The sequence below is a fragment of the Pleurodeles waltl genome, chromosome 1_2 (assembly GCF_031143425.1).
Source record: "Pleurodeles waltl isolate 20211129_DDA chromosome 1_2, aPleWal1.hap1.20221129, whole genome shotgun sequence".
Taxonomy (NCBI): domain Eukaryota; kingdom Metazoa; phylum Chordata; class Amphibia; order Caudata; family Salamandridae; genus Pleurodeles; species Pleurodeles waltl.
Genome location: NC_090437.1, coordinates 477,180,273 through 477,205,807, shown reverse-complemented (window position 1 = coordinate 477,205,807; position 25,535 = coordinate 477,180,273).

The window sequence follows — 25,535 nt, the reverse complement described above, 5'->3', positions numbered from 1 at the left end:
TCTGCTGCTTCCCACTTGTGTACAGCACCATGCTAAGCAGACTGCAGGGAGGCTGTGGGGGAGTGCCAGTGCATTGTCAGGGTGCGCTTTACAAGGAGAAGTGCTAAAGATGTGAAATGGGTCTGCACTTGCTGTTATTTAGTGCACCTGAAGATGCCAGAGGAGCTGGTCCCCTGTGAGTCGAGGTCCGTAAGCTCTGTGACTGGATGCAGTGTGGAGTGAACAGAGTGCCAGTAGCTGTGGAGGGATAGACAGAACCAGAACATGAGGATGAAATCTACCTCTTGAGCTGGGCAATGGCAGCAGCCTGATAGCGTATCTGAAAATAGATGGTATAAGCGTACTGAAGTAAGATATGTGTAGGATTAAGAGCTGTATGGTTTTACATTGGAAGTTCCAACATACATGCTTGGGGAATCAGAGTGCTATGTCGCATTCTTTGTCCTGAAGCACCCTTCTGAAATCATCCTCCCATTGATGTCAGAGTGCGGACAGTGCAGTATGTGCATGAGTTCATGTGTCACTTTATATAGCCACTTGATCAGGTGATGGCCAGGGCCCATCAACAGGATGGAATGTAGCACCAGGTGTGTAGGGGGTTCCCGCTCTGTTATGTCCCAAAGTGTTCGATACTTGCAGAATAGTCGTCCATGAAGAACTAACTGCCCAGCTGGGAGGCCACTTTCCTCCTCCATCTGTGCAAAGGGGAGGAAACGACTCCCTTGGAGAGATCACCTACTGTGTGGCCGAGTTGTCTGTCCATGCTCTCAGGACTCTAGCAGTATAAGATCAGTGCTGGTGGGCCAACCCGACAAGGAGGAATAGCGGGGTGTATAATGGAGTGGTGCAGGACAGCCGGTGTACCTGGGCCATGCACTGCAGAGCCACCGCCACCAGCCAAAGGTCAAGTATGCACAAGTTGTGGATTTTCCAGAAAGAGCCCCCTTAACACTAGTATCAGGATAGGTCCATGAACTCTAGGGACTTCCCCCTGATTGCAGCCAGTGGTCCATCAAGAAAGCCATTGGAACTGTGCAGCTAAAAAAGTAGGCTTTGAACGATGGAGCTCCCAGGCCTCCCTGGTCAGTTGGCAGTTGCAACTTTGTGAGGGCGACCCGGTGCTGGCCGTTGCACCAGATAAGTGCGATGTGGCAAGTATCCAGCTCCGCAAAGAAGGAGTTTTGCAAAGTAAAAGAGTAAGCGTGGCAGGATAATCATTTTGCCAGGCTATTTTGCCGATGGGCATCAGTGGGAGGGTCTGCCAGAAACACATTTGGGATCGGATCCCGCTTAAAACTCTGCAGTAGTTACCGTCAACGAAGTCAGCAGGGGAATCGTACAGGTGAACCCTGAGGTATTCAACTGCCTGTGGATGCCAGTGAAGGTGGATGTCACCGAGAGTCAGATCACGTGGCGATTGCCTGGGCATAATGGATAGACTGCTGATTTCACCCAGTTGACTCAGAACACGGCTGTGGTGGCGAAGTGTTCAAGATGCTCCAGATTGGGGTAAGGTCCTCTGTGATATCTCCGATATATAAGAGCAGATCATCCACAAAGATGGACATTGAGTGCACTCTGTCTGCCAGTGGTATGCCCCACTCCTCCCCGCTGCATGGAGCCATAGAGCTAGGACCTCCATAGTGAGTGTGAATAACAAGTGGGAGAGTGGAGACCCCTGTCTTGTGCCCTGGGAAATAGGGAATGGAGCAGAGATGAGACGGCCTAGGCGAACACAGGCATTTAGGTTGACATAAAATAGTCTTGTGTACACCAAGAGCTTGGGTCCGACTCCTACGTGGTGTAGGACCTCGAATAGGTATGGCCAGGTCAGGGTGTCAAAAGCCTTTTCCGGGTCTATTAAAAGGCAAGCTGAGTTAGGATGGTGATCGCAAACCTGGTCCTATATTCGGAATAGGTAGCAAATGTTGTGTGAAGTATAACCCACCGGCACAAAACCATTTTGGTCCATGTGGATGATACCTGGGCGGCTTTGGAGTACCTGTTTGCTAGGAGTTTGCCTTGTACTTTATCATCTGTGCCCAGGATAGCCATAGGCCTGTATGAGGCCAAACTGGTGGAAGTTCCATCTGGTTTCTGAATGGAAACCGGCAGAGAGTCTCACTGTGTGGGGTGGGGGGGCTCGCCAGTATGTTGTGCCTCCTTGTGTAAGTTCACAAGGCGAGGTGCAAGCAAAGACGGGAAGGGACTATAGTATTCTATCCAGGCCATCCAAGCCCTGCGTTTTGTTCTGGGTGAGGTTCCGAATTGCCTGTGTGACATCTGGAGTTGTAATAGCCCCGTCAAGGGTTAGTCTGGTGGGGGCTTAGATAGTTGGGAGGTGGACATGTGTGAAATAGGCCTCTGGTGTTTTAGCTGGGGGCAGGTGGTGGCTTATACAGTGAAACGTAGTAGTCTGTGAAGACCTGTAGGATTTCAGCTTGAGTGTTTATCATGACTCCTCTTGTGTTCACTGTCTTAGTGATCAGGGGTGCTATGGCCTCCTGCCGAACGAGCCAAGCTAGGAGTCTGCCAGTTTTGTCACCATCCCTGCGCACCCTAGAGGCATAGGCCCTAAAGTTACAATGTCATAAATCTTCCATGAGTGCTCCATAGGCAGACTTTGCCTTCGTAAATCAGGGGACGAGCTCTGAATTTGCATCTGCCCCTTTACTAAGGTCAGACAGTTTTCGCTCTGCTTTTTCTATGTCTTTCTCCAAAATGCAGCAGACTCCCACTACCGTTTGGATACAGACCCGTCCGGTTACTGCCTTTATGGCATCCCACTCCAACGCCCTTGAAGAAGCAGTGATGTGACAAATGCGTTCTCTTTGTTCTTGCTGATAGACTGGGCCTTCCAGGCAGTTTTGGGGAGTTTCCAAGTGGGGACCGGTGTTGCCGGAATAGTCCAGCGGACGTCAATAGTGTGTGCATCATGGTCGGACACTCAGTCAGAGTGTTGGAGAAAGGGCAAGAGCGCAGGGGAACAGAGAAATCTGCCCAGTCATACATAGAGATTATGCGCCGCTGAGTGGAAAAAGAAAAAAGGTGACCTGTAGGACTCAGCGTGCACCATGCATCTATCAGAGCCCAGTGCTACGTCCAGGCGTGAAGCACTGCATCTGTGCTTGCGGGGGGAGATGGGGGTAGTTGGGGTGTGAGCTGTCACTGGTGTGTTGGTTCACCCCTGGGAGCAGCAAGTGTGAGCCTTTACCTTCTATAGCCACCCCTCCTCCTTTTCCTTCCACAGCCAGGAACCACTCTCAGGCCGGACCCTAGAATGAACCGAGCAGAGTGCTCAGGGTGTGTAAGCAGGGAGCACCGTGCTAGCCTGCACCACCTGGGGAGGAGGGACCCCCTACATGAGCACCACAATTGGAGCGCACGGCAAGGGACGGCACAGTTGCATCTGGCGCTCCACAGCCAGATCATCAGGCAACACCGCTATCTTTCCACTAACCCAACTGGCTCCATCAATCAGTCCACCCTCCACCAATCCCTGCCATAACGCATCAGCTCAAACAGCGCCACCCAGGTAAGCCCCAATCATCACACTCAGATGACACCAATCAGCAGCTACCATCTTCTCTCTGTGCTTCAGCGCGCCCTTCTGAGCGTGTGCCACACCTCACAGACACTAGATTCCTTATATTAAACATCTGAGAGATGCACACTGCTAGGAAAATATATGCACTATACTCCTATATCAAGCGCCAGCAGGCTCAAATCATTCTACTGCAGGAAATGCACATAACACACTGAGAGCTGGGGCACTTGCAAAACTGTGAAGGGGACAAATCTACGCCACAACTCACTCCGCATATGCCAGAGGTGGAATGATATGGGTCCGCCCTGGAGTCCCATTTTAAGAATTAAACTGACAAAGAAGGCCACTACATTCTCTTGGAGGGTCACCTGGATGGCCAACTCCTGCTCATAGGCAGCATATTCACGCCTAACACTGACCCGGGCTCCTTCTGGGACTTGCTCTCTACTGAACTCGTCCACATCACACAATGGGCATAGGTAAAAATAACCAAGTTTTAAGCAGACAACGGAAGGACAATTCATGACTGGTTAGTCATAGACCTATGGGCAAAGATTTCCAGAGCTTAGCCCCCAAATAACCTATGGAGCTTCCGCCCCATTTAGATTTTTTTATTGATGGAATAGCGGCCAAAGCTGCTGAAGAGGATCTAAGATGTCTAGCAGGGTTGTGAAAGGAGACAAGAGATCGCAACTGTGGAGGACCTTTCTTATGAAGGGCTTTGTGGATGCAACAGATTGATTTAAATGTTATCTGTTGCTCAACTGGGAGCCAATGTAGAGTAGCAAGAGCTGCTTTAGTTGATTTGTGTCTAGATATATTAAAAAGAAGGCGAGCAGCAGTGTTTTGCACCATCTGTAGCTTCCTTTTGACATATTTTGGTGCTCCAAGGTACAGGGCATTCCCATCATACAGTCGCAAGATAATGAGAGCTTGGATGATGAGCCTCTTAGCAATAGGTGGGAGTATTTTAAACACACTTCTGAGGAGTCTTAGGTGGTCATTCTGACCCCGGCGGTAAAATGCACTTACCGCCGGTCAGAAGACCGCCATAACACCGCTGCGGCCGCAGAAACCCGCCACGGTCATTCTGACCCGCAGAAGGCAAACCTCCGAAAATCCGACAGCCACAACCGACCGCCAGACCAGCGGTCGGCGGAAAGGTGGAGGTGACCAAACCTCCACCGCCACGCCAACAGAAATACGCCCATGCCATTACGACCCACGAATCCACGCGGCGGTCATTCAAACGCGGTATTCCATTGGCGGGACACACCGCCGCGGTCAGAATACACACAAACGAACAAAACTCAGCCACATTGGACGATTTGAATCCCACACACCTGATACACATACACACACCACTCCCACACACACAATACAATATAAAACACCCACCCACATCACCCACAAACCCCTACGCAAAAAAATTCTGAAAGAAGGCCAGAGCGAGACACCAGCATCCACAAACTAACAGCCACAGCCACTCAACACCATCACCCACACACTATCCACACACAAAACAACACACACCACCACACTCAACACACTTAAATACACATACTCCACCCCACACATCATACACACCACCCCATGGCACCCCAAAGACAACCCCGCTTCACAGACGAAGAACTCAGGGTCATGGTGGAGGAAATCGTTCGGGTAGAGCCCCAGCTGTTCGGCACACAGATACAATACACCAGCATTGCCCGGAGGACGGAGCTATGGCAGAGGATTGTCGACAGGGTCAACGCTGTGGGACAGCACCCCAGAAATCGGGAAGACATCAGGAAGCGATGGAACGACCTACGGGGGAAGGTGCGTTCCATGGTATCCAGGCACAACATCGCCGTGCAGAAGACTGGCGGAGGACCCCCACCTCAACCCCCACAATTCACATCATGGGAAGAGGAAGTCTTGAACATCCTGCATCCTGACGGCCTCGCAGGAGTCGGCGGAGGAATGGATACTGGTAAGTTGAAGCTTCACTACTGCTTCCCCCCCACCTGCATGCCAAATCATACCCCAACCCTCACCCCCATCCTCGAACCCCACCCTCACCCCCACCCCCACCACCATCCTCACCCCCACCACCATCCTCACCCCCACCCCCAGCACACCTATTCCCCGCCAATGTCTCACCATCACAACCCACACATCCCAAAACCTAGGCCTGCATGCGTCCACTAAGCATGGACACCCATCACCAAAGCATGCCCAATGCATATACACATCCCCCCCACAAGCCACCCTCACCAAAGCCCCCACACACGAATGCCAGCACTTGGGGACACGAGAACCCATAGATACACCCATATGCCACACATTGAAACTATAACCATACCTCTATACCCCTGCAGGACCCGACCGTCAACACACCGCGGCGGAGGGGCCAGAATTCTCCACACCCCCCACCCAAGAGGCCGTCAGCGATGACAGCAGCTCTGTCGACCTGGACACCGATGACCAGCCCGGACCATCGGGGACCTCTGGACAGTCGGTTCCCCTCACACAGGCACAGGCCACTACAGACCCAAACCCCTCTGGGAACACCAGCACAGCTCCCACCCAGCGGGCCCATGCCTCTGTCTCCAGGGCGCGTCAATCTGCGGTGTGTCTACCACTACAGGGCACCCAGGATAACCCACCACCCCAACAACAACAGGGACCTGGGGGCAGTGGTAGTGGGCACACCGGCCAGGGGGCAGAGGCCCAGGGAAACAGGGCAACTCGGAGGGCAGCTGTGCGACAGGGGGGGGAGGAGAGGCCCAGGGAACCCACTCTCCACGAGGTCCTCACCACCATCATGGGAGCATACAACCGCTCCCAGGAGACGATGGCGACGGTACTGGCCCGGTTCCAGGAGATCCAGGTACTGCAGGAGGAACACTATCGGGGGTACAGGGAGGACATCAGAGCCATCAACACCACCCTGGTTACCATGGTAGGGCTGCTGCAGGACCTCGTCAACACCAGGGCGGACACTCAACAACACCCAAGGGCCCCTGCCACTAGCCTGGACCAAGAACAGCCAACCACCTCCGCCGGCGCTAGTGGACAGGAGGCCCCCGCACAGCAGCAGCCCACCAGACCCCCACCTCCTGCAGGAGAAGAACCACCCCGCAAGAGGGCCCTGAGATCTCGCAAGAAGACAGAGTAGGATGTCAAGACCCCCGCCAGCAATGGATACCACCTGATGTCATCCCACTGTCCCACATTGTCACCCTGTCCATCCTTGAACTGCCCATGCTCCATCTCTCCACAGGCCTCTGGACAATGCACCTGTGTGACTGTTACTCTGGACTCTGCCATGGACATTCCTTCACCATAGCCCCCACCCACTTGAAACCACCCATCCCATTTTGAGCACTTCAATAAACACCTATTTTGCACCAAAATATCTGGAGTCTGGCTGTGATTTCAAAATATTGTAATTGACATGACAGTGCAAATATGTCCTTGTACATGGTGAAGTCAACAAACAGCTGCCACAAAGCTGTAGTCCATGGGGAAACGAAGCACAGGACTCGTAGTGGGGACCCCAGATCTGAAATAGGGAGGGAAAAGCCAAAACTCAGTCATCATACACTGGGGCAAATAGACAGGCAGCAGAGATGCAGGAGAGTAGTTAACATTTACTAAATTATCTTTGAAATATTACCTGTGTCCTATTGGAAGTACTGTTCAATGATTCTGTCCCTGTTGTCTGTTTCAGCCCCGTCGTCTTCCTCCTCGTCACTCTCCTCAGGTTCCACCGCTGCCACAACACCACCGTCTCGACCATCCTCCTGCAGGAAAGGCACCTGGCGGCGCAAAGCCAGGTTGTGAAGCATGCAGCAGGCCACGATGATGTGACACACCTTCTTAGGTGAGTACATTAGGGATCCACCTGTCATATGCAGGCACCTAAACCTGGCCTTTAGGAGGCCAAAGGTGCGTTCGATCACCCTCCTAGTACGCCCATGGGCCTCATTGTACCGTTCCTCTGCCCTGGTCCGGGGATTCCTTACTGGGGTCAGTAGCCACGACAGGTTGGGGTACCCAGAGTCCCCCACTAGCCATACACGGTGTCTCTGTAGCTGTTCCATCACGTAAAGGGATGCTGCTATTCCTGAGGATGTAGGCGTCATGCACTGACCCTGGGAATTTGGCATTTACATGCGAGATGTACTGGTCAGCCGAACACACCACCTGGATGTTCATTGAATGGTAATTTTTTCTGTTCCTGTACACCTGCTCCCTGTCTCTTGGGGGAACCAAAGCCACATGGGTCCCATCAATGGCACCAATTACGTTGGGAATATGTCCAAGGGCGTAGAAATCACCCTTCACTGTAGCCAATTCGCCCACCTCAGGGAAAATGATGTAGCTCCTCACGGATTTCATCAGGGCAGACAACACTCTGGATAACACCTTCGAAAACATGGGCTGAGACATCCCAGAAGCAATTCCCACTGTTGTCTGAAATGACCCACTTGCCAAGAAATGGAGTACTGACATGACCTGCACCAGAGGGGGAATCCCTGTGGGTTGGCGGATGGGGGACATCAGGTCGGGCTCCAGCTGGGCACACAGTTCATGGATAGTGGCACGGTTAAGACGGTAGGTCAGGATAATGTGGCGTTCTTCCATTGTCGACAGGTCCACCAGCGGTCGGTACACGGGAGGATTCATCCGTCTCCTCGCCCAACCCAGCGGACGGTGCCTAGGAAGGACAACATGGAGCACACAGTCAAGCAACCCACAGGTACGTACTCACAGCTAGCACAGTAAACGATTCTCTATGCAGTGAATGGCGTGTCTGAGTGGCTATGCAAGGCCTAGGCCTGTGTGACGCAGTTGAAATTGAGCCATGTGGGCCCTGGAAATGGCGGCTGCCTGACCTGTGAAGTGTGACAATGGGATGTGAGATCAATGCGCTGGCGTGGCACACCGCGGCGGGCGGCGGGCGAAGACCGCGGCGCGAAGCCGCATTGGTTAACATTCAAGCCTATGGGTTTCAGGAGCCAATGGCGAAGGGCGCCGGCGGTGGCGTGACGCACCGCCGCGGTACGCACCGCCGCAGACGTGACCGCCATTTTCTATCTACTTATCCACTTGCGACTTGAACTTTCACAGGAGAGGACCTATACTGCAAGTGTTGCTGTGACCTCGGTCTGGAAGGGACAATGGCTGCTGCGCCTGGGGAAAGGGCCCCTGCCTTCACTGGAGAGGAGTTGGAGAAACTTGTGGATGGGGTCCTCCCCCAGTATGCGCTACTCTACGGTCCTCCAGACCAACAAGTGAGTCTAATTCAATCTGGATTTGGGGCCACTGGCTGGCTTGGGGGCCTGGCGGGTGGCCTGGCGGGGATGGGGGGCATGTTGGGCCTGGCGGGGGGCATGGCGGGGGGCCTGGCGGGGATGGGGGGCGTTGGGCCACTGGCAAGGAAAATGCAGACAAACTTGAACGTGGTATTTCTCCCTCCCTGTACGTGTCACATAGGTCCGCGCCCATGAGAAGATCGGGATTTGGCGTGCCATCGCCAAGGAAGTCCGGACCCTGGGGGTCCACCATCAACGGGGCACCCACTGCCGCAAGAGGTGGGAGGACATCCGCCGCGGGACCAAGAAGACCGCCGAGTCTCTGCTGGGGATGGCCTCCCAACGTAGGCGGGGTGCCTGCCGTCAACTGAGCCCCCTGATGTTCCGGATCCTGGCGGTGGCCTACCCTGATTTGGATGGGCGCGTGAGGGCGGCACAGCAGACACAAGGGGGTGAGTACAAGCATTATCTACTCTGTTGTCGCGCAGTGGAGGTGTCTGGGTGGGGGAGGAGGGCTGGGGGTCCCCCTAGGCCAGGGCGATATCTGTAGGCTGGGCACCCCCGTAAGCCCCTGTGTCCCCAGCCACCACCCTCAGTAGTTTGTCAGTACAGCCATCCCTGGGCCGTGTCATCCATGGGTGCAGTTGTCAACTCTAGGCATGTAGGGCATGTTCCACGGAATGCGTAGCGGACCCCAAGTGCGCAACTTAGTGCAGGGGGCATCTGTGTCTGTCATGTCCGCTAACTGTACCGGAGATCCATGTACTCAATATCCCTTTATTTCTCTCTCCCCCCCCCTTTTTGTTTGTCTTTCTGTGCTTGTGTGCATCAGCATCATCAGGCGGAGGAGAAGTGGCATCGGGGCAGGAGGGAGCTGCATCTCACATGGCCCAGGAGGGCCATGCCACAGAGTCAGACTGGACCAGTGAGACGGAGGGCGAGGGGAGCTCCACGACGGGGACGACTGGACCCTGCAGCGACACGGACACGTCCTCGGAAGGGGGCTCCCTTGCGGGGGTGGCACCATCCGTGCCCCCCGCCATTACAGGTACAGCCTCCACCCAGCGCACCATCTCCGCCCTCCCAGCAGCCCCTCAGCGTTCGCCCCGTGCCCGCTCTGCCAGGAAGCCGGGCATCTCCTTCGCCCCAGGCACCTCAGGCCCTGCCCCTGTTACCCCCGCTGCCCTCAGTGAGGAGGTCATTGACCTCCTCCGAACGCTCATTGTTGGGCAGACTACCCTTTTGAATGCCATCCAGGGGGTGGAGAGGGAGGTTCATCGCAGCAATGCGTACCTGGAGGGCATTCATTCGGGTCAGGCTGCCCATCAGCGATCGTTCCAGGCTCTGGCCTCAGTACTGACGGCAGCCATTGTCCCTGTCTCCTGCCTCCCTCTACTAACTCCCTCCTCCCAGTCTCCTGTTCCTCTGCCTGTCCCACCCACACCATCAGACCAGCCTGCACACACCTCAACACCCAAGAGAAGCTCATCCAAACATAAGCACCACAGATCACGCAGACATTCACACACGCAACATTCCGATGCAGACATGCCAACAGTCACTACCACCTCTGTGACCCCCACCTCCTCGTCTCCCTCCTCCCTCCCTGTGACGTCTACACTCACACCTCCATTCACCTCACCATCAGCCAGTGTTTCCATCACCAGCACACCCTCCACTCCAGTCCGCACACGTGCAGTCACCACCCCCACTGCCATTTACATGTCCCCTGTGTCCTCTCCCACTGTGTCTGTCACCCCCTCTTCCACACCACACAAACGCAGACAGCCACCCACCCAACAGCCATCCACCTCACGACAGCCTATCCCTCCTGCACCTGCACCCAAAGACAGCAAACGTGACTCACCTACAACCACATCCTCTCCCTCCACTCCCATTCCCACTGTACCTACCACTCTCCATTGTCCCAAGAAGCTCTTCCTCGCCACTACTAACTTCTTTCCTGACCCTGAGCCCCCCCCTCCTTCTCGTCGGGGTAAGAAGAGCACCTCAGCCACCACCAGCCCTGCAGCCCCCTTGACAAGGGTGCAGGGGTATTGGAGCCCGCCAGCCCGCATGTCTGGATCTTCGCCCAGCAGCAAGGGGACAGCCAGCCCACCCCCTGGGAAGAGGAGCAGAAGGCGGAAGGGGCGCCGCAGGAGCCCGCCTTCTACATCCTGAGGAAATTCGATTTTTAATACGATCGTATCGACCCGCCATTTTGTGGCCCGCCGCCATTTTATGTTGCCTTCACTCAGGCAGCACAGCGAACGAAGTCCATTCTGCCTTTTCTGCTTATTCTGCAACATGGTGTTCAAAACAGCCTTCTGCCTCTATCTTTACAAGGCTGGTATTAAGGTCTGACCGAGTACACTAATCCCTGTCTGGTTTTCTAATCCTTGTTTCAACTATCTGTAGGCTCACACTATTCTCCGCCGATCTTATCTTATCGTCTGGCCTTCGCTGTCCTTTGCTAGTATTCTCTCATTTCACAACTGTCCTCCAAACGCACACAAACTTATCGCACCACATGCAACTTCGTTGTGGATCGGTTAGTGAATTAGTTCAAGGGAGGGGTGACAAACACAGCTGGAGGGGAGGCAACCTTAAGTCACTTGATACTTTGTTTTCCAATTCCTTCTATTGGTGCTGTCTTGTTTTCCGACATTTCTATTGGCTCTGTTCTATCTTTACATTATTCTTACTGGCTCCTTTCTATGTGTTCTGGGAGTGTATGTAGTTAATAAATGGTTTTTATACGGTATATAAGATTGTGCGCCACAAAGTAAAGTGGCAGTCTCCTGAGAACATACCTTGTGTACTTCTTGGACAACTGTACTAGCTGCAGCTAATAAAATCTGATCTTTTACGCCTGACAGAGTGTCCCGTGTCTCTGTTAGTTGAGGCAGGTGAATCCAAGGAGATTTCAGGCGTACCCTGCGCCGCCAGGCCCATAAGGTTCTGGTTCTTCAACTGGCGCCCAACGTGGGGCGGCTTCAGCGGTACCGGTTCTGCCTGAAGGTCGTGAGGAACCCCGCAAGAAAATTCTGGAGGAATCGCGAGCCACGTCAAGCGACCCCTGTATGTCGAAGTGGTCCGAAGGTCTTTTTCAGCGCGGTTACTCCTTCCTGACGGCTACTGACGACTGCTGCCCTGACTGCCGCCCTGCCTTGGCCCTTTCTTTGATGATGTATGGTAAAGCGAGACGATAGACGGGCCTCTGTTGGTGTAAGAAGACATCCTTAGTTAAGTATTTGGTGGGTCGCGCCCACAAATTTTGGTCTTTGTTTTGTCCTTAGGTCCTTAGATTTGGCCATTGCAGTGGCCAAAGCCGAGGGGTAAGTGCTGTGTAAACTGAAAGTTTTACCCCCTTGATGTTTGTGAACAGCCAGTAAAAATCGTGAGATGTCTGGTCTGACTAAGTTTGGAAAACTTTGTTGCTTTGGTTGTAATAGGGACTCCCAGCTTGAGGACTCCTGTCCGATTCCTTCGGTTGGAACTCCCACATATGAGCTCTATTCTAAACATGGTGTTGGTCCTATTGCCTTTAATAAGACATGGACCCGATATACAAAGAAAGATGGTGTTTTAAAATGGCCAGAAAATGGTAGTTTCGAAACTGATGTGCTAGATAATTTAGAAGCAATGTTATTTAAAAGAAAAGCCCGGCCGGCAATGTTTGACTCTTTTCGCCTTTGGCGTAAGGAAGCCAAACAGAGAGAAATTAAACAAGCGAAACGAGATAGGAAAACACAGGGAATGACGATTATACAGGCTGCTCAGCAATTCAAAGATGATGAAATAGATAATGCAATGGAAATTTCAGACAGACAGCATCGAATGGCAATAGATAAATGCTATCCGACGTTGCCTATCTCTTCCCTTGATAAGAGAAAAGATTTTGAGGAAGATCCCTTAATGTCCCACTTATTGAAATTGCCTCCGCCCTATGTACAAGGTGCTAATGCACCCCCGATGTTACAGCCTGTTCAGCCGCCAGTTGTGCTTCCGCCTGCTCCAGCTTTTCCACATTTGCCTCCTCAAGTATTGCCTATGCCAGCTTTGCCTTTAACTCCTTTGCCTTCTGCTCCTTTGGCAATTCCTAATGCTCCTTTAGTTAATTCACCTAATACCTTGTCCCCTATCCTTATGTCAAATTCTCCATCTATGCGTAAGCGATTTGCAGATACTGTCTCTGGTCTCTTATCACCTTTCTTTGAAGCTTTAAATGTGTCTCCAGCTTTTTCTCGAAGACAGTCTCGTAGTCAATTCCCAGACTCCGAAGAGCGAGAAAAATTGGACTCACTTGCTTGTAGATGGATCAAGAAGGATCCCCAATATAGTACGTCTGATATTATGTCCACCTTTCTGCAATGGAATGCACCTACGCAGAGATATGTTTTTAAAGTTATGTGCGATACTCTCGCTAAAGAATGGGAGGATATGAATTTGGGTTCGGTCCCACAGGATCTGTTAGATGTTCAGGCTGACTTTGACAAAGGACTTATTGTGGGTCCTAAGGTTGAAAACGCTGTCAGAACACTTATTTCTTTCAGATCCCTATTGTTCTCACAGACTTTTCCTGATTCTGATCCTTCAGTTAGGACAGCACTGAAAAACTATCCCATGGGAGAGGTTTCTCCAATATGGAAGGAAGAAGTTGCAGCAGCAGGTGCTAATCCAGCTATTCCTGCGCATTTTCAGCGCATATGGATACATGTCCCCTGGATAAGGTCTGAAGTTTTAGCACTTAAACAGTCACTACCAGATTCACGCAAAAATCCTGCTGGTTACTATAAAGAGTTGTCGCAAACAGTTGATGCATGTACTATGAATCTAGCAGATATTGACATGTTGATGGGAAATGTAGTTCCACAGACAATATGGGCTAAAATTCGTAGAGAGGATCACGCTCAAGAATTAGGCGGCGATTGGAACGCTATTATTGCCGCAGATAGAGGTCAAGTAGGTGGTGCAAAGCCCGACGCTTTGATCTCAGAACTCCCTGGTAGGATTATTACATTAATGAAAACAATGATGCCTGCTTTGAGAGTTAATTGGGATAAGCTAGCAGCATGTAAACAAAAGAAAGATGAAAGTGTTTCCGATTTCTTTACCCGATTCGAGGAGACATTCATTGATCACAGTGGTCAAGATATGGCTACAGAAGGGGGACAGCGATTATTTGTGGATAAGTTCGTATATAACTTGCTTCCTGAACTATCACACAAGCTAAAAGACTCCGAGAGTTCATGGGCAGTTTCTTCTTCCGCCCAGATATTGGCTACTGCACAATATTATGAAAATAGAGACAAAGAAGAAAGGGAAAAACAAGAGAAAAAGACGAAAGAATTAAAAACTAAAGTTCTCTTGCAACAGGCTTATCCTCCTCGTTATGTTCAGCCTCAGTTTCAACAGCCTCCGCAGTTTCAGAGGTTGTATCAAAAGCCTGAACCATTCATTCCAAGACCTTTGCTAGGTCCCAATCAATGTGCTTATTGTAGGGAGGAAGGTCATTTTAAGAACAGTTGTCCGGCATTGTTGCAGCGTAATGGAGCAACATCTGCTTCACGAGGTCGTGGTGGTCCTCAGTCAGCAAATAGAGGTAGAGGTCGAGGTGTGTTAACCCAAGAGCAGCGTTCTTTTGTTCCTCCAAATTCCGGAAATTACTTTGACCAGCAAAATGTTAGGTCTACACAGTATTACAGTGAGGATCAGTATATTGAAGGAGGGAATGAAAGTCTTCATTTTGAATAGGACAGCCATGGACAAAGTAAGGGGGTTACGTCAATTCCAGTGGATCAGAATGGACCTTATGTTAATGTCACTACAATGGGTGTTTCAGAGCCATTTCTTTTAGATACTGGTGCCATGAGAAGCTCTATCATTCATTCTAAACTCCCTGGCGCACCTTTGTCTGGCTTAACGAATGTATCTGTAGGATTTTCTGGCGCCCCTGTTCGCAATCCAGTTTCTTGCCCTTTGCCTGTTTCAATAGGCCCTTATGATTTAGAAGCTCCGCTTCTTCTGACGAATGGTTGTGGTGAAAATCTGTTGGGTTTAGATCTATTAAAAAGAATGCATGCTACGATATATTGTTCACCTTCTGGTGTATACCTCACTCTAGGACAGAAAATGACTAGTCCAATGTACTTATCAAAAGATCAATTCCCACCTGAATTGCTTTCTCTTCCCGAAACGCTTTGGGCTACTGGTCCGAATGACGTTGGTTGTCTTGAGATCCCACCTTATGTTGTTACTCTTAAGCCCAATGCTGAAATGCCACGTATTCCGCAATACAGAATCTCTACTGAAGGTGAGAAAGCACTTCTGGAAATTGTCCATGATTTGATTCAGAAGGGTGTGGTTGAGGAAACGAGAGGAAATACATGTAACAGTCCTGTTCTTCCGGTTCTTAAACGCACTGATCCTTCTCAGCCTCCTGTTTATCGTTTTGTAATTGATCTTCGGGAGGTAAACAAGATTGTCGTACCGTAGTTTCCTGTAGTCCCAGATATCACTGCTCTGTTGACGATGATACCTTCTACAGCGACTTGGTTTTCAGTTATTGATCTAAAGAATGCTTTCTTTAGTATTCCCATCGCCGAAGAGAGTAGAGATATTTTTGGTTTTTCCCTCGGAGGCCGAAGCTTCCGGTTTAAACGCGCACCTCAAGGTTATTGTGAAAGTCCCTCTATTTACAGTCAAGCTCTAAAATGTCATCTTGATGCCTTTTCCTTACCGTCCGGTGCCGCTCTCATTCAGTACATGGATGACTTATTAGTTGCAGCTGATTCAGAGGAGATTTGCAAAAACGTGACCGTTGCACTGTTGCGTCATTTGTTTGATCTGAATCACAAGGTTTCTCCTTCTAAATTACAATATGTCTGTCGCGAGGTGACTTATTTGGGTCATCTCTTGTCAAAGGAGGGACGACGATTGACCCCCGAACGAATTCAGGCAATTGCTCAAATGTCAGTGCCATCCACACAAAGAGAGGTACGTGCCTTTTTGGGCATTACTTCTTATTGTAGACAGTGGATTCCGAGTTTCTCTTTATTGGCTAAACCGCTGTTGGCGCTAACTTTAAAAGATACGCCTCAGCCTCTTCCGTGGACTGACGAATGTCAGAAGAGTTTTACTGATTTGCGTATTGCTTTGTGTTCTGCTCCTGTATTGGGTACTCCTGATTACAGTAAGCCCTTTACGCTCTATGTCCACGAAAGAGAGGGTTGTGCATTGTCAGTCTTAACGCAGCGTTTTGGAGATCAACAGCGACCATGCGCATATTTCTCAGCTACGTTAGATCCAGTAGCTAAAGCATTGCCTAGTTGTCTTAAGGCGACAGCGGCAGCAGCAATTTCTATTCGACAGTCTGCTGGAGTAGTGCTAGATAATACTCTCATTGTTATGGTGCCACATGCAGTGGATACTTTACTAAATAGGACAAAAACGCAGCATCTTACGAGTGCTCGGTTGTCCGGATATGAGCTGACGCTTTTGGCTAGTCACATACACATCAAACGATGTAATACCCTGAATCCAGCTACTTTGTTGCCTCTTCCAGAAGAGAGAGATGTCTCTGAACAGCATGATTGTTTTCTCCGTACTGAAGAAGAGACTAAGGGTAGAATTGACCTAAAAGACACGCCATTAGTGAATCCAGATGGAACACTATGGGTAGATGGTTCTTGTTTCAAGCTCCCGAATGGAGATACAGTTTCAGCCTACGCTATTACTACTTTGCATACGATTGTGGAGACAGCACGCATTAGACATAATTCAGCTCAGGCAGCTGAATTGATAGCCTTAACTAGAGCGTGTGTGTTATCCAAAGGAAAAAGAGTAAACGTGTACACTGATAGCCAATACGCTTTTGGTGTAGCGTTTAACTTTGGGCGCTTATGGAAGGAAAGAGGATTCTTTACTTCCCATGGTACTAAGATACAACATGGTCAATTAGTGACTGAACTTCTTGAGTCACTTACAATGCCTACTCAGATAGCGATCGTGAAGTGTAGTGCACACAAAAAGATTGTGGACGATGTTGGTCGAGGAAATGCATTTGAGATGAGGTAGCGAAAATGACAGCCAGAGACGACACAAGTCGAATGTATGTTGCAGGTCCCGCAAACTGCGTAAGAGAAAAGGGAATGTGTGAAGATACAGTAGAGAGTGTGAAATCAATTCAAGGAGAGGCTACGGAGAATGAGTTGAGAAAGTGGAAGGAAAGTACAGGAATGTTAGATGAGATGGGATGTTGGGTTGAATTATCAGAACATCAACGTTGGCTGTTACCAGATGCTTATGTACTACCTGTAGTTACTATGGCACATGGTCCAGCTCACCTAAGTGCAAAAGGAATATGTAAACTTCTGGCTCCAGTGTGGCAAAATGAGGGGATCCCAAAGTGTGCAAATAATGTAGTAAAACATTGTATTGTTTGCTTGATGTACAATCCGGGAAAGGGAACCCCAACTCCAGCAGGTCATTTTGCTCCTCCAACATATCCATTTGAGGTGTTGCAGATCGATTATATTCACATGGAACGATGCAACAACCTCAAATATGTTCTGGTGGTAGTATGTGCTTTTTCTAGATGGGTAGAAGCCTACCCTCTGAAGGACAATACTGCTTTATCAACTGCCAAAATACTTTTGAAAGAATTCTTCCCTAGGTTTGGTTTGCCGCGCATTGTCTGGAGTGACAATGGGAGCGAATTTGTGGGTCAAGTCATGCAAAAAGTTTGTGCAGGTCTTGGCATAAAACAGAAGTTCCACGCCGCGAATCACCCACAGTCGGCTGGTTTAGTAGAATGCTACAATGGAACCTTGAAGCTTAAAATTGCTAAGGTGCAAGCTAGCACAGGACTTAATTGGCCTGATGCTTTACCATTGCCTCTTCTGTCCACCAGAACAGCAGTACACTCTCGTTTGGGGCTTAGCCCTTACGAAGTGATATTTGGTCGCCCAGCTAATGTATGGGGAGTTCCTCGCCCTAAGAAATACTCAGACTTGCCATACCCGATGTTGATTGACTACTTGCATGACCTTACAACTAAATTGCGTGTTCTTCATCAACAGGTTCAGAGTGCTCTACCAGAGGCTTCCACAGACCCAGGTCATTCCATCCGACCAGGTGACTGGGTCTGCACGAAAAATTTCCAACGACAGAGAAATTTGGAGCCCAGATGGAGAGAGCCACGCCTGGTTCTTTTGACCACAAGAACAGCAGTTAAAGTCGAAGGAAAGAAAAACTGGGTGCATGCCGTGCACTGCAAGAAAGTGCCTTTGCCCTTGCCTTTCGATCAGTGGGTCCGTAGAGGCATCAGTGACTCTGAAAGTGAGAAAGTTCCGCAATTTGTACCATTCAGTGATGCGCGTCTAATTGGAACACTTTCTGAGAAAGAGGACGACGACATCCTTCAAGAAGCAATACCATCGCATCGTCGCTTGAACACGACAAATCCAGGAACATTGTTTCAAAACCAGACTGCCTCTGGACAGGAACGCTATAATTTGAGACCAAGACCAAAGAACTTGTAAATTTCTCTCCTATGTAGTACTCTATCCCGGTTGCAGGGTCACGGTAGGAGTCTTAGTTACGACCTGAGTAAGTGGCAATAGGCCTGCAGGACCTCACAGTGTCATAGGACGGTAGATAATCGTGACTACAGTGATTGAGGAAGATTGCCGTGAGCATCCACTTAGAAAGATGGAGGCTACATTAGATAAAAGAGAAAGTAAAAATGTAAAGAATAATTGTAAAGAAATATGTAGTCGTTGTAGTATTGCTCTATGCGTCATTATATTGTCGTGTATTCTTTTGGCATCTGTAAACTGGATCATTATTACTCTGCAGCAAAAAGTTGTCTCTTCTCCTACCTCTACATCTTCTTCTACTATCTCTCCGCACCTATTTCACACTCTTCCCCAGCATGAACTCATCAGAAGAACTGAATACTTTAACAATTCCTTCGTCCAGTTGTTACATCAACATCAGTTAGTGATCAATACAACTGACTGTTGGGTGTGTGGACTCATACCACATACGGTAGAAAAAGGAATGCCATATTTAGTTCTTCCATTCTCCTATGAAGGTTCCGCTTGGGCTTATTTTGTCATTTTCAATAATGCATATCAAAGTAAAATTAAACAACCTGTCAGTTCACATAGTGTTGGTTCAAATTTCAGTCATAGTTTATTGATAAAGGGAATGGTAGCTATGGCTAAAATCATGGAAAAAAGTGAAGCTTCCATAGATGAAAGAAAAGCATATACCAATTGGAACATAACTAATTACATTTCCAGCCTCAATGATAAGGTTAAGCAAGGAAAATCTCCTCCGATACGGGTCATACCCCAACAAGGAAATTTCTGTCTGCAAATAAATGGTAGAACTCCAAACACCGGACAAAGAGAAAGTTTATGTTCCCATACATATGTTTATTCAGCCCTGAATTCACTGCCGTTAGTACCATCTCAAGGTACATACTTCGTTTGCCACGATAGGGCTTATACATGGTTGCCAGCTGATTTCTCTGGTACTTGTTATATAGCCTTTCTTCTTCCCCCTACATACACCGCTCCTGCGAACCATCATAAAAATAGATATGGCAGAGGGATTGTGGATTCGAAAGACACAGCAGGACAAGAGGGAGGAGATTTCCTCAAAGGATTTCTTCCCTTCTGGGGTCCAATGGCCAACAGCAGAAATATAAGGCAATTGGTTCGTGTCGTAGAAACCACCATAGACATCACTGTAGGAGCTTTAAGTAACATTACAGCTGAACTACAGGCTGATCGTCTTATGACCTTGCAGAACCGTGTTGCCTTAGACTTTGTTCTTGCGGACCGTGGTGGAGTATGCAAATTGATCGGATCAAGTTGCTGTATTTTCATACCTAATGACGCTCCGACAGTATACCAAGCTATCTCTAAATTACACATAATCTCCGAGTCGATTCATCAGGACGAAGGAGATTGGTCCTTTTCAGAGTGGTTTTGGGGATTACTGTCCAAATGGGGTTGGAAGGTATTGACATTCTTTGGAGTAATTTTAGCTTTTATATTCTCTTGTTGTCTTTGTATGCACTGCGGTCCTGCCATCTGCAACCTATGTGCTACTGCATGTATTCCCAAACCCAAGTCACAAAGAGCAGAGAATATCAAAATGATGGTACAGCAACAGCTTGATGACCTCATGGCCATAGACATCGACTCAGATTAACATGAGTTTGTGTATCTTGCCTGAGTTCTGGCAAAAGGAGGGTCTGAGGAAATTCGATTTTTAATACGATCGTATCGACCCGCCATTTTGTGGCCCGCCGCCATTTTATGTTGCCTTCACTCAGGCAGCACAGCGAACGAAGTCCATTCTGCCTTTTCTGCTTATTCTGCAACATGGTGTTCAAAACAGCCTTCTGCCTCTATCTTTACAAGGCTGGTATTAAGGTCTGACCGAGTACACTAATCCCTGTCTGGTTTCCTAATCCTTGTTTCAACTATCTGTAGGCTCACACTATTCTCCGCCGATCTTATCTTATCGTCTGGCCTTCGCTGTCCTTTGCTAGTATTCTCTCATTTCACAACTGTCCTCCAAACGCACACAAACTTATCGCACCACATGCAACTTCGTTGTGGATCGGTTAATGAATTAGTTCAAGGGAGGGGTGACAAACACAGCTGGAGGGGAGGCAACCTTAAGTCACTTGATACTTTGTTTTCCAATTCCTTCTATTGGTGCTGTCTTGTTTTCCGACATTTCTATTGGCTCTGTTCTATCTTTACATTATTCTTACTGGCTCCTTTCTATGTGTTCTGGGAGTGTATGTAGTTAATAAATGGTTTTTATACGGTATATAAGATTGTGCGCCACAAAGTAAAGTGGCAGTCTCCTGAGAACATACCTTGTGTACTTCTTGGACAACTGTACTAGCTGCAGCTAATAAAATCTGATCTTTTACGCCTGACAGAGTGTCCCGTGTCTCTGTTAGTTGAGGCAGGTGAATCCAAGGAGATTTCAGGCGTACCCTGCGCCGCCAGGCCCATAAGGTTCTGGTTCTTCAATCCCCCCCGGACACCACCCAGAGACAGCCACCAGCCACAGCTCCAAAGGGAGGAAAGGGCCACAGGCCCACGACTAAGGAGGGCATGGGCAGCAAGTCGGAGAGGTCAGGCAGCAGGCCTGCTGCCCAGGAGGAGCCCACAACCCCCATAGCCGCTGCCCCGGGAGGAACCGGCACAGCTGCCCCGGGAGAGCCCACCACCCCCATAGCCGCTGCCCAGGGAGGACCCAGCCCAGCTGGCCAGGAGGGCCCCACCACCCACAGCCCAGGTGGGCATTGAAGGAGCACCATCCCCGCTGCCCAGGAGGGCACCACCAGGCAATGAGCAGTTGGCCATAGACCGGCCGCCGTCTCCAGAACCGCTGAACTGGGCCCCGCTGTCTCCAGAACCGCTGAACTGGGCCCCGCCGTCTCAAGCACCGCTCCGCTGGGCCCCGCCGTCTCAAGAACCGCTGAACTGGGCCCTTCAAGGCAAGGAGCGCTGAACTGGGCCCCGCCGTCTCAAGAACCGCTGAACTGGGCCCCGCCGTCTCAAGAACCGCTGAACTGGGCCCTTCAAGGCAAGGAGCGCTGAACTGGGCCCCGCCGTCTCAAGAACCGCTGAACTGGGCCCTTCAAGGCAAGGAGCGCTGAACTGGGCCCCGCCGTGTCAAGAACCGCTGAACTGGGCCCTTCAAGGCAAGGAGCGCTGAACTGGGCCCCGCCGTCTCAAGAACCGCTGAACTGGGCCCCGCCGTCTCAAGAACCGCTGAACTGGGCCCTTCAAGGCAAGGAGCGCTGAACTGGGCCCCGCCGTCTCAAGAACCGCTGAACTGGGCCCTTCAAGGCAAGGAGCGCTGAACTGGGCCCCGCCGTCTCAAGAACCGCTGAACTGGGCCCCGCCGTCTCATGAACCGCTCCGCTGGGCCCCGCCGTCTCAAGAACCGCTGAACTGGGCCCTTCAAGGCAAGGAGCGCTGAACTGGGCCCCGCCGTCTCAAGAACCGCTGAACTGGGCCCTTCAAGGCAAGGAGCGCTGAACTGGGCCCCGCCGTCTCAAGAACCGCTGAACTGGGCCCTTCAAGGCAAGGAGCGCTGAACTGGGCCCCGCCGTCTCAAGAACCGCTGAACTGGGCCCTTCAAGGCAATGAGCGCTGAACTGGGCCCCGCCGTCTCAAGAACCGCTCCGCTGGGCCCCGCCGTCTCAAGAACCGCTGAACTGGGCCCTTCAAGGCAAGGAGCGCTGAACTGGGCCCTTCAAGGCAAGAACCGCTGGCCCTTTGGCAGACGTGGCAGGGCAGGATCTATCTCGGGCAGGGCTGCAGGATGTCCTCTGGCCAACTTGCCTCCTCCAGTGGCAGTGGGGTCTGTTATGGACTGTATGGACCGTGGCTTTGCACTCCCCAGGATGGCCCAGTGGGCAGGCCACCCACTGTATGGACTGTTTGGACTGTGGCTTTGCACTCCCCAGAATGGCCCAGTGGGCAGGCCACCCACTGTATGGACTGTTTGGACTGTGGCTTTGCACTCCCCAGAATGGCCCAGTGGGCAGGCCACCCACTGTATGGACTGTTTGGACTGTGGCTTTGCTCTCCCCAGGATGGCCCAGTGGGCAGGCCACCCACTGTATGGACTGTTTGGACTGTGGCTTTGCTCTCCCCAGGATGGCCCTGTGGGCAGGCCACCCACTGTATGGACTGTATGGACTGTGGCTTTGCACTCCCCAGAATGGCCCAGTGGGCAGGCCACCCACTGTATGGACTGTTTGGACTGTGGCTTTGCACTCCCCAGAATGGCCCAGTGGGCAGGCCACCCACTGTATGGACTGTTTGGACTGTGGCTTTGCACTCCCCAGAATGGCCCAGTGGGCAGGCCACCCACTGTATGGACTGTATGGACTGTGGCTTTGCACTCCCCAGAATGGCCCAGTGGGCAGGCCACCCACTGTATGGACTGTATGGACTGTGGCTTTGCTCTCCCCAGGATGGCCCAGTGGGCAGGCCACCCACTGTATGGACTGTTTGGACTGTGGCTTTGCTCTCCCCAGGATGGCCCAGTGGGCAGGCCACCCACTGTATGGACTGTATGGACTGTGGCTTAGCACTCCCCAGGATGGCCCAGTGGTCATGGAGTCCCCTCGTGGATCTGGCGTCGTGTACTCAAGTGGCTGAGGTGCCCCCCCTTCCCTTCCCCCTGAGGTGCCTGTCCTATTTTCTTTCTGATGCCCCTGCAGTGTTCTCTCCGTGGAGTTCTTGTCGTGGGACTGGGCCTTGCCCCTTTGCACAGGACCCCTGTGATCCACGGACAGTGGTTGGACTACATTTAGTAGCTGTGTATATTTTGTACATAGTTTATTTATTTATTGGGATTACTGGTGTACATATTTCAATATATCTGCCCGTTTATGATCTCTTCTTTTGGTCTTTGCATTATTTCGGGGGGGGGGGTTTGTGGGTTGTGACAGTGATCTGTGGGAATGCATTGATGTGTGTGTTGTAGTGGGTATGGGTGGGTGGGTGTGTGCCGGTAATCTTTTCCCTCCCCTGTGTCGTAGGTGCAGTACTCACCGATGTCTTCCGCGCCGCCGGGCGTGCTCCTGGTATATGAGCAGGTATAGGAGTGCGGGGATGACCTGCAACTCTGGTTCCATACTGCCGGAATCTCGCGTGGAGTGCGTAGAGGTGAGCGTTTTCCCGTTCGTAGTCTGTTTCCGCCGTGTTCTTATCGGCGGTGCTCCCGCCCCGGAAAAGGTGGCGGATTGGTGGGTCGTGATAGGGTGGGCGGTACATTGTCTGCCGCCTGGCTGTTGGCGGGGACCGCCGCGCTGTTTGTTTGTTCCGCCGTGGCGGGCGGAGTGTTAATACGGCGGCCTGTGTTGGCGGTTCCCGCCAGGGTCAGAATTGCATATTTTAGACCGCCGGCCTGTTGGCGGCTTGGCCGCCGCTTTATCACCGACCGCCAGGGTCAGAATGAGGGCCTTAGTGTGCCAAAGCAGATGGAGGCAATTTTCTTAGCTTGATGATCCATGGTTAGCCATGGGTAGAGCCATGCTCTTAAACTCTTGATGTATTTCTTAGGAGGAGAAGGATCACCTAAGGATTGAACCATAGGAATGGTAAAGTTTGGCCGAGAGAGATGGCCTTAGATCATGACCTCTGTCTTATCACCATTTAACTTGAGTTTACATTCAGACATCCATTCGGACACAGCCCATAGGCAAGGAGTGAGAGCTGTCTCCGATGAATTCTGTTCAGTTGAAAAGGAGAATACTAGCTGGGTATCATCCGCATATGACACTAATGAAAGACCAAATGGCTCCACTATCTTTGCCAGTGGTGACATATAGATGGTAAATAAAGTAGGGCTAAGTGATGAGCCTTGCGGCACTCCCCAGCTACTATTAAAGCAGCTGGAGAGGAACGAACAGTCTAGTACCTGAAATGATATTGCTTTTAAAAAAGAAGAGAGCCAGCTCAGAGCCTTGCCTATCACTTCAGCCTCCCTCATTCTTTGAAGTAGGATGCTATGATCCACAGTATCAAAAGCGGCACTGAGATCTGGAAGAATAATTGCTGATACCAGACCTTGGTCAAGACGCTTCGTAACCTCCTCAGTGACTCCAATCAGTGCTGATTCCATACTGTGACGAGGTCTAAAGCCAGTCTGAGATGGATGCAAGATATTATTGTCCTCAAGAAAGTTGGAAAGGTGCGTATTAACATGTTTTCCCAATATCCTGGAGAACGCTGGCAATAAGGAAAGGGTCCTGTGATTATTAAGGACGGAAGCATCTAGATTGGGTTTCTTGAGCAAGGGTTTTACTATAGCATGTTTCCACTGGTGGGGAAAATTACTGCTGGACAACAACAGATTCAGCATACCAGTCAAAACAGGAACTATAACGGATGCACCCGGGGCTAAAATCGTAGGAGGCTGTATCATGATGCTGCAGTGAACAGTAATAAGATTTGTTTTAAAACAAAAAACCTAAAGAGCCTGCACCTCTCGCTTCAATATTGACTGACTGCCTACCTACATTTCCATTCGACTCTCACAGTAGAAACCGGTGTAGCACATAGGCAAGAATCCATCAACAAGTGAAGAAAAAATAGCCCTGAGTACCTGCAAGAATAATTTTAGAACACACAACCCAAAAGGCAACTTCATAGAGGAGAGTACATGTCTGACCGGAATGCAGCTACTTGGGCATCAGTAGGTGTTGGAATGATTCAACCTCTAGTGCCAAGCTCTATGAGGAACAGAATGGACTGGCTAATGTTCATCAACCACGGGGAAGCACTGAATCTACCATCCTGGCCACGTAGATTTCACTTATGTAAGGAATAAAAACTGCTAGTATCAAGATCACCGAACGGAGCGACTCACTACATTTGCAAATTAGAGCTTAGGTGACCAAAAACTGTGTAGCATCAGCAACATAGTCCTGAGTGATTCCCTGTTTTTATAAAAAATGTATCTCTTAGGGACTCCAGATATGAGTAAGAATACTTATCTTCCTGAGCTTGCAATTAATACACTATTTCAAAGGAAAGAGTGCAAAGTAAATGAATGTTGGTGTTTAAATTATGTTATCAGCAGGGGTTTGAGTGAGTTTTGAATATAATCTAGAGTGAACTGTG